The sequence below is a fragment of the Mustelus asterias genome, chromosome 15 (assembly GCF_964213995.1).
Source record: "Mustelus asterias chromosome 15, sMusAst1.hap1.1, whole genome shotgun sequence".
Lineage (NCBI taxonomy): Eukaryota > Metazoa > Chordata > Chondrichthyes > Carcharhiniformes > Triakidae > Mustelus > Mustelus asterias.
The window spans coordinates 43,395,298-43,406,314 of record NC_135815.1 but is presented as its reverse complement, the minus strand read 5'-3'; the positions used below and the strand labels follow the sequence as shown (position 1 = coordinate 43,406,314).

Genomic DNA, 11,017 nt, shown 5'->3' with positions numbered 1-11,017 from the left:
CCCTTGCCTCAACCTCTATCCTATCCTCGGGAACTTCGCAAGGTTGGCTGGGATACTCACAGTTCTAAAAGGGGTTCCTTTGTGGTCGGCTCAAATGTCTTAGTGCAGGGTCGAAACTGAAGAGAGCTCGGTCCTGCTTGTCTGCTTCTCAGCTTGCGATTCTGGAAGAGAGCTTGGTTCTGCTTGTTTGTGTTCCTGCTTGTGATCCAGCAAGAGGAGCTTGGTCCTTCTTGTTTGACTCTCAGCTCAATTTAACAAAAACCCTTCCCTGCCCCCGTAGGTGATTTTCAAGGACAATGGGGCTTTCGATCACCGGCAGTTTCAGTTTAATTTAGTCAAGTCCACACACAAAAGGCTGGAACTGCCTTGACCCCCCGTGGTCGTTATTTCAATGTCTTCTTAACGCTCCTCCAGCGCTTCCTGAACGGTATCCCATTAGTGGGATGGGTCTTCTTGTCTTCTGTGGATGGGCCGATTTCTGTGGCTATTGACTCCCTGCTGGTCTGTTTACTGTCCTTTGTCCTTCTGATGATTCGATCACTGGTGTGTCTGCCTTTTTGGCCACTTGCATATTCAGGGGGCTCACACCTTTTTTTCTCTTAGCACAGTCCACCAACAGGTTATGTTTATCCTGCCGAGCCTTCTGGGAGGTGTTTATCAGCCAGCAGCCAGAGTTGCCACTTTTAAACTGTCAGGTTTCTCCTGAGTCCTTTTAAAATATGGAGGATTGCCCTGAAACTTACACCAGCCACACAGCACTGATCCCCCAGTTATTAAAATCCACAACAAGGCCTTTGACAACATGAACCACCTTCCATACCTTGGGGGTCTATTGTCAATAAGGGTTGACATTGACGATGAGGTTCAGCACCTCATTCAGTATGACAGTGCAACCTTCAGTCACCTAAGGAAGAGAGTGTTTGAAGACCAGAACCTCAGATCTGGCACCAAGCTCATGGTCTACAGAGCAGTAGCGATACCTGCCCTGCTACATGGCTCCCGAAGATACACAAGGCAAACACACCCGGCCGTCCCATCGTATCGGGCAATGGGACCCTGTGCGAGAACCTCTCCGGCTATGTCGAGGGCATCCTGAAACCCATTGTACAAAGAACCCCCAGCTTTTGTCGCGACACGACGGACTTCCTACAGAAACTCGGCACACATGGAGCAGTTGAACCAGGAGCGCTCCTCGTCACAATGGATGTCTCAGCACTCTACACCAGCATCCCCCATGACGATGGCATTGCTGCAACGGCCTCAGTGCTCAGCGCCAACAACTGCCAGTTTCCAGATGCAATTTTACATCTCATCCGCTTCATCCTGGACCACAATATCTTCACCTTCAACAACCAGTTCTTCATCCAGACACACGGAACAGCCATGGGGACCAAATTTGCACCTCAATATGCCAACATCTTCATGCACAGGTTCGAACAAGACTTCTTCACCGCACGGGACCTTCAACCGGTGCTATACACTAGATACATCGATGACATTTTCTTCCTTTGGACTCATGGTGAACAATCACTGAAACAACTCTATGATGACATCAACAAGTTCCATCCCACCATCAGGCTCACCATAGACTACTCTCCGGAATCGGTTGCATTCTTGGACACGCGCATCTCCATTAAGGACGGTCACCTCAGCACCTCACTGTACCGCAAGCCCACGGATAACCTCACGATGCTCCACTTCTCCAGCTTCCACCCTAAACACGTTAAAGAAGCCATCCCCTACGGACAAGCCCTCCGTATACACAGGATCTGCTCGGATGAGGAGGATCGCAACAGACACCTCCAGACGCTGAAAGATGCCCTCATAAGAACAGGATATGGCGCTAGACTCATTGATCAACAGTTCCAACGCGCCACAGCGAAAAACCGCACCGACCTCCTCAGAAGACAAACACGGGACACAGTGGACAGAGTACCCTTCGTTGTCCAGTACTTCCCCGGAGCGGAGAAGCTACGGCATCTCCTCCAGAGCCTTCAACATGTCATTGATGAAGACGAACATCTCGCCAAGGCCATCCCCACACCCCCACTTCTTGCCTTCAAACAACCGCACAACATCAAACAGACCATTGTCCGCAGCAAACTACCCAGCCTTCAGGAGAACAGTGACCAAGACACCACACAACCCTGCCACAGCAACCTCTGCAAGACGTGCCGGATCATCGACACAGATGCCATCATCTCACGTGAGAACACCATCCACCAGGTACACGGTACATACTCTTGCAACTCGGCCAACGTTGTCTACCTGATACGCTGCAAGAAAGGATGTCCCGAGGCATGGTACATTGGGGAAACTATGCAGACGCTGCGACAACGGATGAATGAACACCGCTCGACAATCACCAGGCAAGACTGTTCTCTTCCTGTTGGGGAGCACTTCAGCGGTCACGGGCATTCGGCCTCTGATATTCGGGTAAGCGTTCTCCAAGGCGGCCTTCGCGACACACGACAGCGCAGAGTCGCGGAGCAGAAACTGATAGCCAGGTTCCGCACACACAAGGACGGCCTCAACCGGGATATTGGGTTTATGTCACACTATTTCACATAAATATTTCTGCTTTTTTCCTCCTGAGTCTTTATCATGCGATCCTAGAATCAGAATTTATGTCACACTATTTGTAACTCCCACAGTTGCGTGGACCTGCAGAGTTTCACTGGCTGTCTTGTCTGGAGACAATACACATCTTTTTAGCCTGTCTTGATGCTCTCTCCACTCCCATTGTTTTGTTTCTTAAAGACTGGATTAGTTGTAAGTATTCGCATTCCAACCATTATTCATGTAAATTGAGTCTGTGTCTTATAAGTTCTGTTTGTGAACAGAATTCCCACTCACCTGAAGAAGGGCTCAGAGCCTCGAAAGCTTGTGTGGCTTTTGCTACCAAATAAACCTGTTGGACTTTAACCTGGTGTTGTTAAACTTCTTACATGGCTTAGACAGTAAGAAGTTTAACAACACCAGGTTAAAGTCCAACAGGTTTATTTGGTAGCAAAAGCCACACAAGCTTTCGGAGCTCCAAGCCCCTTCTTCAGGTGAGTGGGAATTCTGTTCACAAACAGCATATAAAGACACAGACTTGACATCATGACATGGCTTAGAGTCATGGACTATGTTCAGCAGGCACTGCAAACCAAGAAATACCACCAGCACTGCCTCTGCAAGATCCGGCAAAACTATTGCAGGATGGGTGCACCAACCTCAGTGTTCTCCCTCAGGCCAACATCCCCAGAATCGAAGCATTGACCGCACTTGATCAGCTCCGCTGGGTGGCCATGTCGTCCACATACCTGACATGAGACTCATGAAACAAGCACTCTACTCGGATCATTGACATAGTAAGTGAGCCCGAGGAAGGCAGAGGAAGCACTTCATGGACACCCTCAAAACCTCCTTAAAATATTCCAACGTTACCTGGGAATCCCTTGTCCAAGACTGTCTGAAGTGGAAAAAAAGCACCCAAGAAGCAGCTGAACACCTCAAGTTTCATTGCTGAGAGCAAGCTGAAGCCAAGTGTCGACCGCGAAAGGAGCGGTGACAGCCCGGGCACCCTACCCACCCATGCCTCCCACCACCATCTGCCCCACCTGTAACCTGAGAACTCATTTTTAGTGTGGTAGCAAGTTATCCTTGACTCCGATGAACTGTTTTAGAAGAAGAAGAACCTCTTTATTTATTTATCAGTGTCACAAGTAGGCTTACATTAACACTGCAATGAAGTTACTGTGAAAATCCCCTAGTCGCCACACTCCGTCGCCTGTTCGGATACACTGAGGGAGAATTTAGTATGGCCAATGCACCTAACCAGCACATCTTTCGGACTGTGGGAGGAAACCGGAGCATCTGGAGGAAACCCTCGCAGACACAGGGAGAGCGTGCACACTTCGCACAGACGGTGACCCAAGCTGGAAATCGAACCTAGGACCCTGGCGCTGTGAAGCAGTAGTAAAAACTACTGTGCCACCGTGCCAGAGACGCTGGTGTCTGTTGGTAATCAATTATCTTTCAAAAATCTAATAATTCTTGCTCTTCTATCCAACATGAGCTCTGTTGCTGACATATTTTGGTCATGGCCCATTTTGTGACTTTCGCTTCACAGAATGTGGAAAATATTAAACATATGTGGATAATATTGAATATTTTAATATTAAAAATATTAAATATAAGTGAATCCCAATATGCTGTGTACAATGGGCACCATAAACATGACGATAACAGAAACTGAAAGTACAGATTAGTTCAGGAGGAAGTTGGGTGAAAAAATAATCACACAAAAAAAGCAAGGGGACAATTTGAAAGGTCAACTAACAACAGATTTTCTGGTAATGATCACATTTTGCGTACACCAGCTCACCACCACCTTCTCAGGGGCAACTAGGGATGGGCAATAAAATACAGGCCTAGCCAGCGACACCCACATCCCATCAACAAATATAGAAAAAACCATTGGGGCGGGGAACTGGCTGTACGCAAATTAAATTAAAATGTTGATTACACGGCAAAGAATGCCTCGAAGGCTGCAATGTGCTTTGGGATGTCTTAAGGTCATGGAAGACTTTGGGTGGGATTTTCCGGCCACCCTCATCCAAAACCGGAAAATCCTGCTCGAGGTCAACAGACCTTTGCGTGGTCTGCCCCTCCCGCCCGCTACAATTCCCGTGGCGGGCGGGACGGGAAAATTCCCCCCTTTATATAAATGGAAGTCTTTATTTCCTTCATTACCTGTAAGACTTGACTTTAGCACAAAGTACTGAAAACCATCAAAATTTCACTGGACTGTGATAAATTGACCGCAATGTCTTTTATTTGTTCTGTAAGACTTTCTTGGAGAGTTTCTGAACATTTGTCCCTGTTAACATGGCCTCATGGGCGTGTTGCTGCTGGGAAACAGCAAAGCAGCTTTTCACTGGCCCTCCCACTCTTGTATTTCATTTATATTTTCAGATATAGGCAAGTTGTTCTGACCTTTCTTTTTTCTGGTTCACTATAGCTCCATATATAATTTGAAAATTGATGGGTTGATACAATACAGTAAAGTTCCGCCTTTCTTTCATGCATTCACTTATCTGCACCTTATCTGCCTTTTGTACATGGCATCGCCCTTCATGTGAGCAATTGATTGCTTATCTGCATTTTCTTTCCATCTTCTCTCCTCTCTCCCCAAGGAAATGGCAGCCATGATGGAGCAGAGACCTCAACACGTTTTAATGGGGAGATGACATCAAAGTCTCTGGAAGCAGATTGCTCCAGTAGTCCTGGCTGTTTTTTAAGCACCTTTCCGACAGGAGTGAGAAATGGTACCTGAAGTGGTTGTAGTGCAGTCCAAACGGAAGGATTAATCCGGAAATTTCTGAATCTCTTGGTCCAGGACCGCAATAACAGCTCTTGTTCAATTTTGAAATGTTCACCCATTTTGTCTGGCAGTTTTGAGTTGATTTAAAAACAGAAAATGCTGGAAAATCTCAGCAGGTCTGACAGCATCTGTGGAGAGAGAATGGAGTGAACATTTCGACACTGGATGAAGTCCACATGCCTTGAATGAATAAAAAAAATGCTTCAAAGCACGCAGAAACATGCAACTGTCATCCAAAACAGGTTAAAGAGCTTGTTCGAATGAAAATATTCTCAGGGCTGAATTTCACAGGTGCTGGTTCTCATACTTGTCAAGTGGGACTTAAACCCATAACCTACTCTCAGCAGATGCTCCAATGTGGCAGACACCCATGGCATTAAGGGTGCATCTGGTCTACCTGCTATTGTAGCAGCTCTGGACTGTCTGGCCGAGATGACAGCTGGAGCTAGTGACCATGGTGGAGGGTTGCTGGGGGCTGCAAACAAAGCGTGCTTGTTAACCTTTTTCCAAAAAAACAGTTTTTAATGATGCAGGGAACTGGTCATATTCTACATCTACTGCTGGGTCAGTTGGGTCACACCTCCCAATGATAAATCCGCAGTATCTGTATACTGAGTCATAATGAAGGCCATGGGGAGTCTGACAGTCAGAGAGCCCCTACCCTCAGCTCGAACACCTCCCTCCCCATGTACTTACAGTGGCAATAGGCAAAATGGCCATGGATTTTCGAGGCCAATATCTTTTGTAAACATCAGTGTGACAGAGGGTGTAACAGAGAGAGAGTGCAACAGAGAGTGTGATAGTGTAACAGAGAGAGTGTAACAGAGAATGCAACAGAGAGTGTGACAGTGTAACAAAGAGTGTAACAGAGAGAGTGACAGAAAGTGTAAGAGACAGTGTGATGGAGAGGGATATAACAAAGAGATGTGACAGAGAAAGGGAGTAACAGAGGGGCTGAGTTTACAGGATACACTACCTCCCTAATTAAGTGTAGAAACAGAGGTTCCACATATTAACATCTCTGAAGGGCAGTGTTTCTAGGGGATCAGATTCTGCAGCCTTCTGGGCAAAAAGCCTCACCATACTTGACCTGGTGACCATGTATTGCTAGTCACATTGGCCTCAATTTGTTTGCCTCTGGCTCCTTCCAGTTGGCTACTGTAAACATCTGGAGGGTCTCACTCTTTCATGTAAATGCAGATGAAGGATGCATTCTGCAATTAATGTTTATTCCAGCATCTTGTGACCCGCAATATTCCTGCTGCTGCCCAAATGGGTCAGAGATTGATTTTGTCAGCAGCAGTATCTGTGACAGGCCATATCCAACCCTCTCCTCCTTCACGCTGTACTCTGTTCTCACACAATGAGGACAAACAGATGCAAGGGCATGTTGGCCAACTGGATGTTGTGCTTTGGTGAGAGTGGGGACATCAAGTTACACAAGGATCGGGGTGAATGGCAGAAGTGAATGGGTAGATGGAGATGTGATGAAGGAGACAAGAAGTGAACGAGGGATACTCTTGAACCTGAAGTGAATATGTGGAGTGGTGTGATGCATGATGTTTCCCCTCCTGTGGGCATCAAGAACTAAGAGGCTCGGTTTTAAAATAAGACAGCGATGAGAAGGAGTTTCTTCTCAGAAACTCACTAAACTTTGGAATTAGCTACCACAGAGAGTAGTGGAAGTGGAGTTATTGAATATATTCAAGGTTGAGTTAAGTAGGGGGAGGCGACCTAATAGTACTATCACTAGATTATTAATCCAGAAACTCAGCTAATGTTCTGGGGACCCAGGTTCGAATCCCGCCATGACAGATGGTGGAATTTGAATTCAATTTTAAAAATCTGGAATTAAGAATCTGCTGATGACCATGAAACCATTGTCGATTATGGAAAAACCCATCTGGTTCACTAATGTCCTTTAGGGAAGGAAATCGGCTGGCCTTACCCGGTCTGGCCTACATATGGCTCCAGAGTCACAGCAATGTGGTTGACTCTCAACTACCCTCTAGCAACTAGGGATGGGCAATAAATGATGGCCAGCCAGTGACGCCCACAAATGTCCCACAAATGAATTAAAAAGAAAAAAATAGATTTTGGATCTACAATTGGATTCAAAGGCGATGGGGACCAGAGCAGAAAGTGAAATTAAGACCACAATCAGCCATGTTTTCATTGAGTGGGGGAGCAGGCTCAAGGGGCTGAATGGCCAACTCCTGCTCCTCGTTCCTATGCTTGTCAAGGAGTGGTGTGCATTATTGGTGTACATGTAACTGAATCTGCATCTGCATTCATTCATCTCCCCTGACATGATTGATTGATTGATTTGATTTATTATTGTCACATGTATTAGTATACAGTGAAAAATATTGTTTCTTGCATGCTATACAGACAAAACATACCGTTCATAGAGAAGGAAACGAGAGAGTGCAGAATGTAGTGTCACAGTCATAGCTAGCGTGTAGAGAAAGATCAACTTAGTGCAAAGTAGGTCCATTCAAAAGTCTGATGGCAGCAGGGAAGAAGCTATTCTTGAGTTGGTTGGTATGTGACTTCAGATTTTTGTATCTTTTCCCAATGGAAGAAGGTGGAAGAGAGTCATGTGGTCCTTAATTATGCTGGCTGCTTTTCCGAGGCAGCGGGAAGTGTAGACAGTGTCAATGGATAGGAGACTGGTTTAAGTGATGGACTGGGCTGCATTCATGACCCTTTGTAATTTCTTGTGGTCTTGGACAGAGCAGGAGCCATACCAAGCTGTGATACATCCAGAAAGAATGCTTTCTATGGTGCATCTGTAAAAGTTGGTGAGAGTCGTAGCTGACATGCCAAATTTCCTTAGTCCTCTAGGTTAGGCGATTAAAGCACTTCCTAAATAGGCCAAAATGTTCCAATTGCTGATTTCCCGGGTAATGTCCAATCATGCCTTTTTCACACCAGCAGCAGGTGTCTTCCTTCCTCTTGCCAGTGAAGATGATCCCCTTTCAGCTTCTCAGCCAGCAATACACCAAATGATGTATCAACAAGACATGGCACAGCTGTGATTGGTCCTAAATCTATCTTTAAACATCACTTTGATCAAACTCCTCCACGTCCCATCTATATATCGGCCCTTTAGATTTCCTCCTGTAGGTGCAGGGCAGGCTGGCCACTGTCTCACACTGACCGGAGACATGAAACCTGGAAGTAACATTAGAAATTGTTGAAATGAGACCTCTTACAGGTTTGATGCTCGCTGTCACCTCCTCCAATCAGAATCTGCCTCTGGGTTGTTATGGGGCCACAAAATTTGGTATCAGTTCACATGATCAGTACTAAAAAAAACAAGTTATTCCTGCTGTTAAAATGATAAAGGTCAGGACCCACCTTGCACTAAGTTGATCTTTCTTTACAGCCAATGGGGGAGAACATTTCCCAAGATGGGTAAAAGTTCCTTCATTGCCGGCAGGACAAGCACACCTGGCCTCTACCTGCGGAAAAACATTACCACTGATTTTAAATAGATTTTAGAATACAGATTACATAGCACATCAGGAATGTCCACTGCTTTACGCGGATCTTTGCATATCTTCTGTGAAATGTGGGTTATACCGGTTGAACCAGTGTGTAATACAACAATATAATTTAAAGAGACACAAACACATGAATAAATAGCCAACTTTTTTAATATATATAAACACACGGGTTCTTAACAAAACTTATGATTGAGCAACTGCCACTGATCACAGCTATTAACTTAGCTGAGGTGAGAACACTCTCTTACTCATATGTCTTTCATTGAACACAGGCCGTATTTTTCTGCTGATAATTGAATGTAAAATGTCCCATTGAATGATTTGAAAAAGCAGAGTATGTTTTTTACAAACATATACTTTATTCATGTGGAATTCCCTGCCCAGTGAAGCAGTTGAGGCTACCTCGTTGAATGTTTTTAAGGCAAAGATAGATAAATTTTTGAACAGTAAAGGAATTAAGGGTTATGGTGAGTAGGCGGGTAAGGAGAGCTGAGTCCACGAAAAGATCAGCCATGATCTTATGGAATAGCGGAGCAGGCTCGAGAGACCAGTTGGCCTACTCCTGCTCCTAGTTCCTATGTTCTTGTGTTCTTATAAATCTGTGAGAATATCTCAAACATTCCAAAATGATTATCACACAAAAAGCAACAATATTCTGGCTCTTTACATACATCAACATTCTGAGATGCTTCAATACAGTAAAGGAAATGCTTCAGACATTTCACAATGGGCTTGCAGTTATTTTAAAGGCTGGCCACATAGAACAAGTTGCACTCCGAGGTGCTTCAGTGCAACTGAGTTAGATATAATATTCACTGTATACATTCAGTGAGTCTTTTGGCCAGGGGAGGTTCTGCTCCCCTTGGTTCACTGTGGTTGAAAGGTCTTAGACAGTGACCTTCCCCATTGCGCCTCTGTGATAGCTGCCCCAGCTTTAGTGCATCCCTTAGCACGTAGTCCTGGGCTTTGGAATGTGCCAGTCTGCAACACTCAGCCGGGGACAACTCCTTGTACTGGAAGACCAACAAGTTTCAGGCAGGCCACAAGAGAGTAATCCTGGCCAATATATGGTCCCTCAAACAACACAACCGAAAAAAGATTATCCAATCGACCAATGCTAATTGGCTGCCATTTTACCTAACAGCGACTACACTTCAAGCTGATAAATAAACGCAAAAGTGAACTCTTCTTTTACTGAAAACATTATACGTGGCTTTATGGCCTACTTTATACCAAAAATATCAACAAAACATTTTTTTCATCTAGGTAGTGGCCCTTTTAAAGGATTTTTATTGTGTGTGTTTGAATCATAATTTAACAGATGGTAAACATTGCACCTCTGGGTGTGGCCAAATTGTAACCCTGCAGATGTTTATGGGAGGTGGTGAATCTAACAACATGATCTCATCATGAATTATTCTCTTCTGTTTCTTGACCAGCGGCTGAATTGAGAGATGAGCCAGCTACCTGAATTAAAACGCAGAGACTGCACACAGTGGGGACTCTTAAACTGATTGGAACAGATCCTACACTTGACCTTAGCCAAAAGGCCAAGAAGCGATACCAGTGTGCAGCAATCAGGAAGGCGGAGATAAATCTTCTGGAAGAAGTCATAGTGGGGTGGATGGAGTGAGACGTCAGGACTTTTCTGTGAGGGAGATAGGCTGTTACGGGAAGCAGGAAGGTCGGAGTTCAAAGTGGGAGGGTCTACAATTGTAGCGGGATGGGAGAGAAAAAGAAAAGCCAGGATTAACTGGAAGGAAACTGAAGACTCGAGGGATGGGGGCGGAGGGCTGCATTCCTATTCTTCCTGGACTCAAGAAGTTCTGCAAAAAACTCTTTGCACCCTGAGTTGGAGGCTCCTGCTTCCCTTTCACGACGGGGGTCCTGAGCTCAATTCACAATGGTAATACTTTCTGTGAATGGTTACTTGAATAGAAACAATGGGCGGAATTTTGCCATGTTTTGGGAAACATTTTGAGCAGAAAATGCAGAGGGAACCCAGCGTTGGTGGGTTTTCCCACCATACTTTTAAACTGATGGAGAAACTAAAATAATGGTGGCTCCTACAATGTAACACTGGTAGGGTGAGCTCAAGCAGATTTTAAAAGATTGGGATGCCCTTTTAGTGAAA

At 45.3% G+C, this 11,017-nt stretch overlaps 1 pseudogene; it reads right to left on the bottom strand.

Moving 5' to 3' along the window:
• Positions 1–10,332: 10,332 nt before the first annotated feature.
• Positions 10,333–10,445, bottom strand: LOC144504975 (U2 spliceosomal RNA; annotated as a pseudogene).
• Between the last annotated feature and the right edge of the window lie 572 nt (positions 10,446–11,017).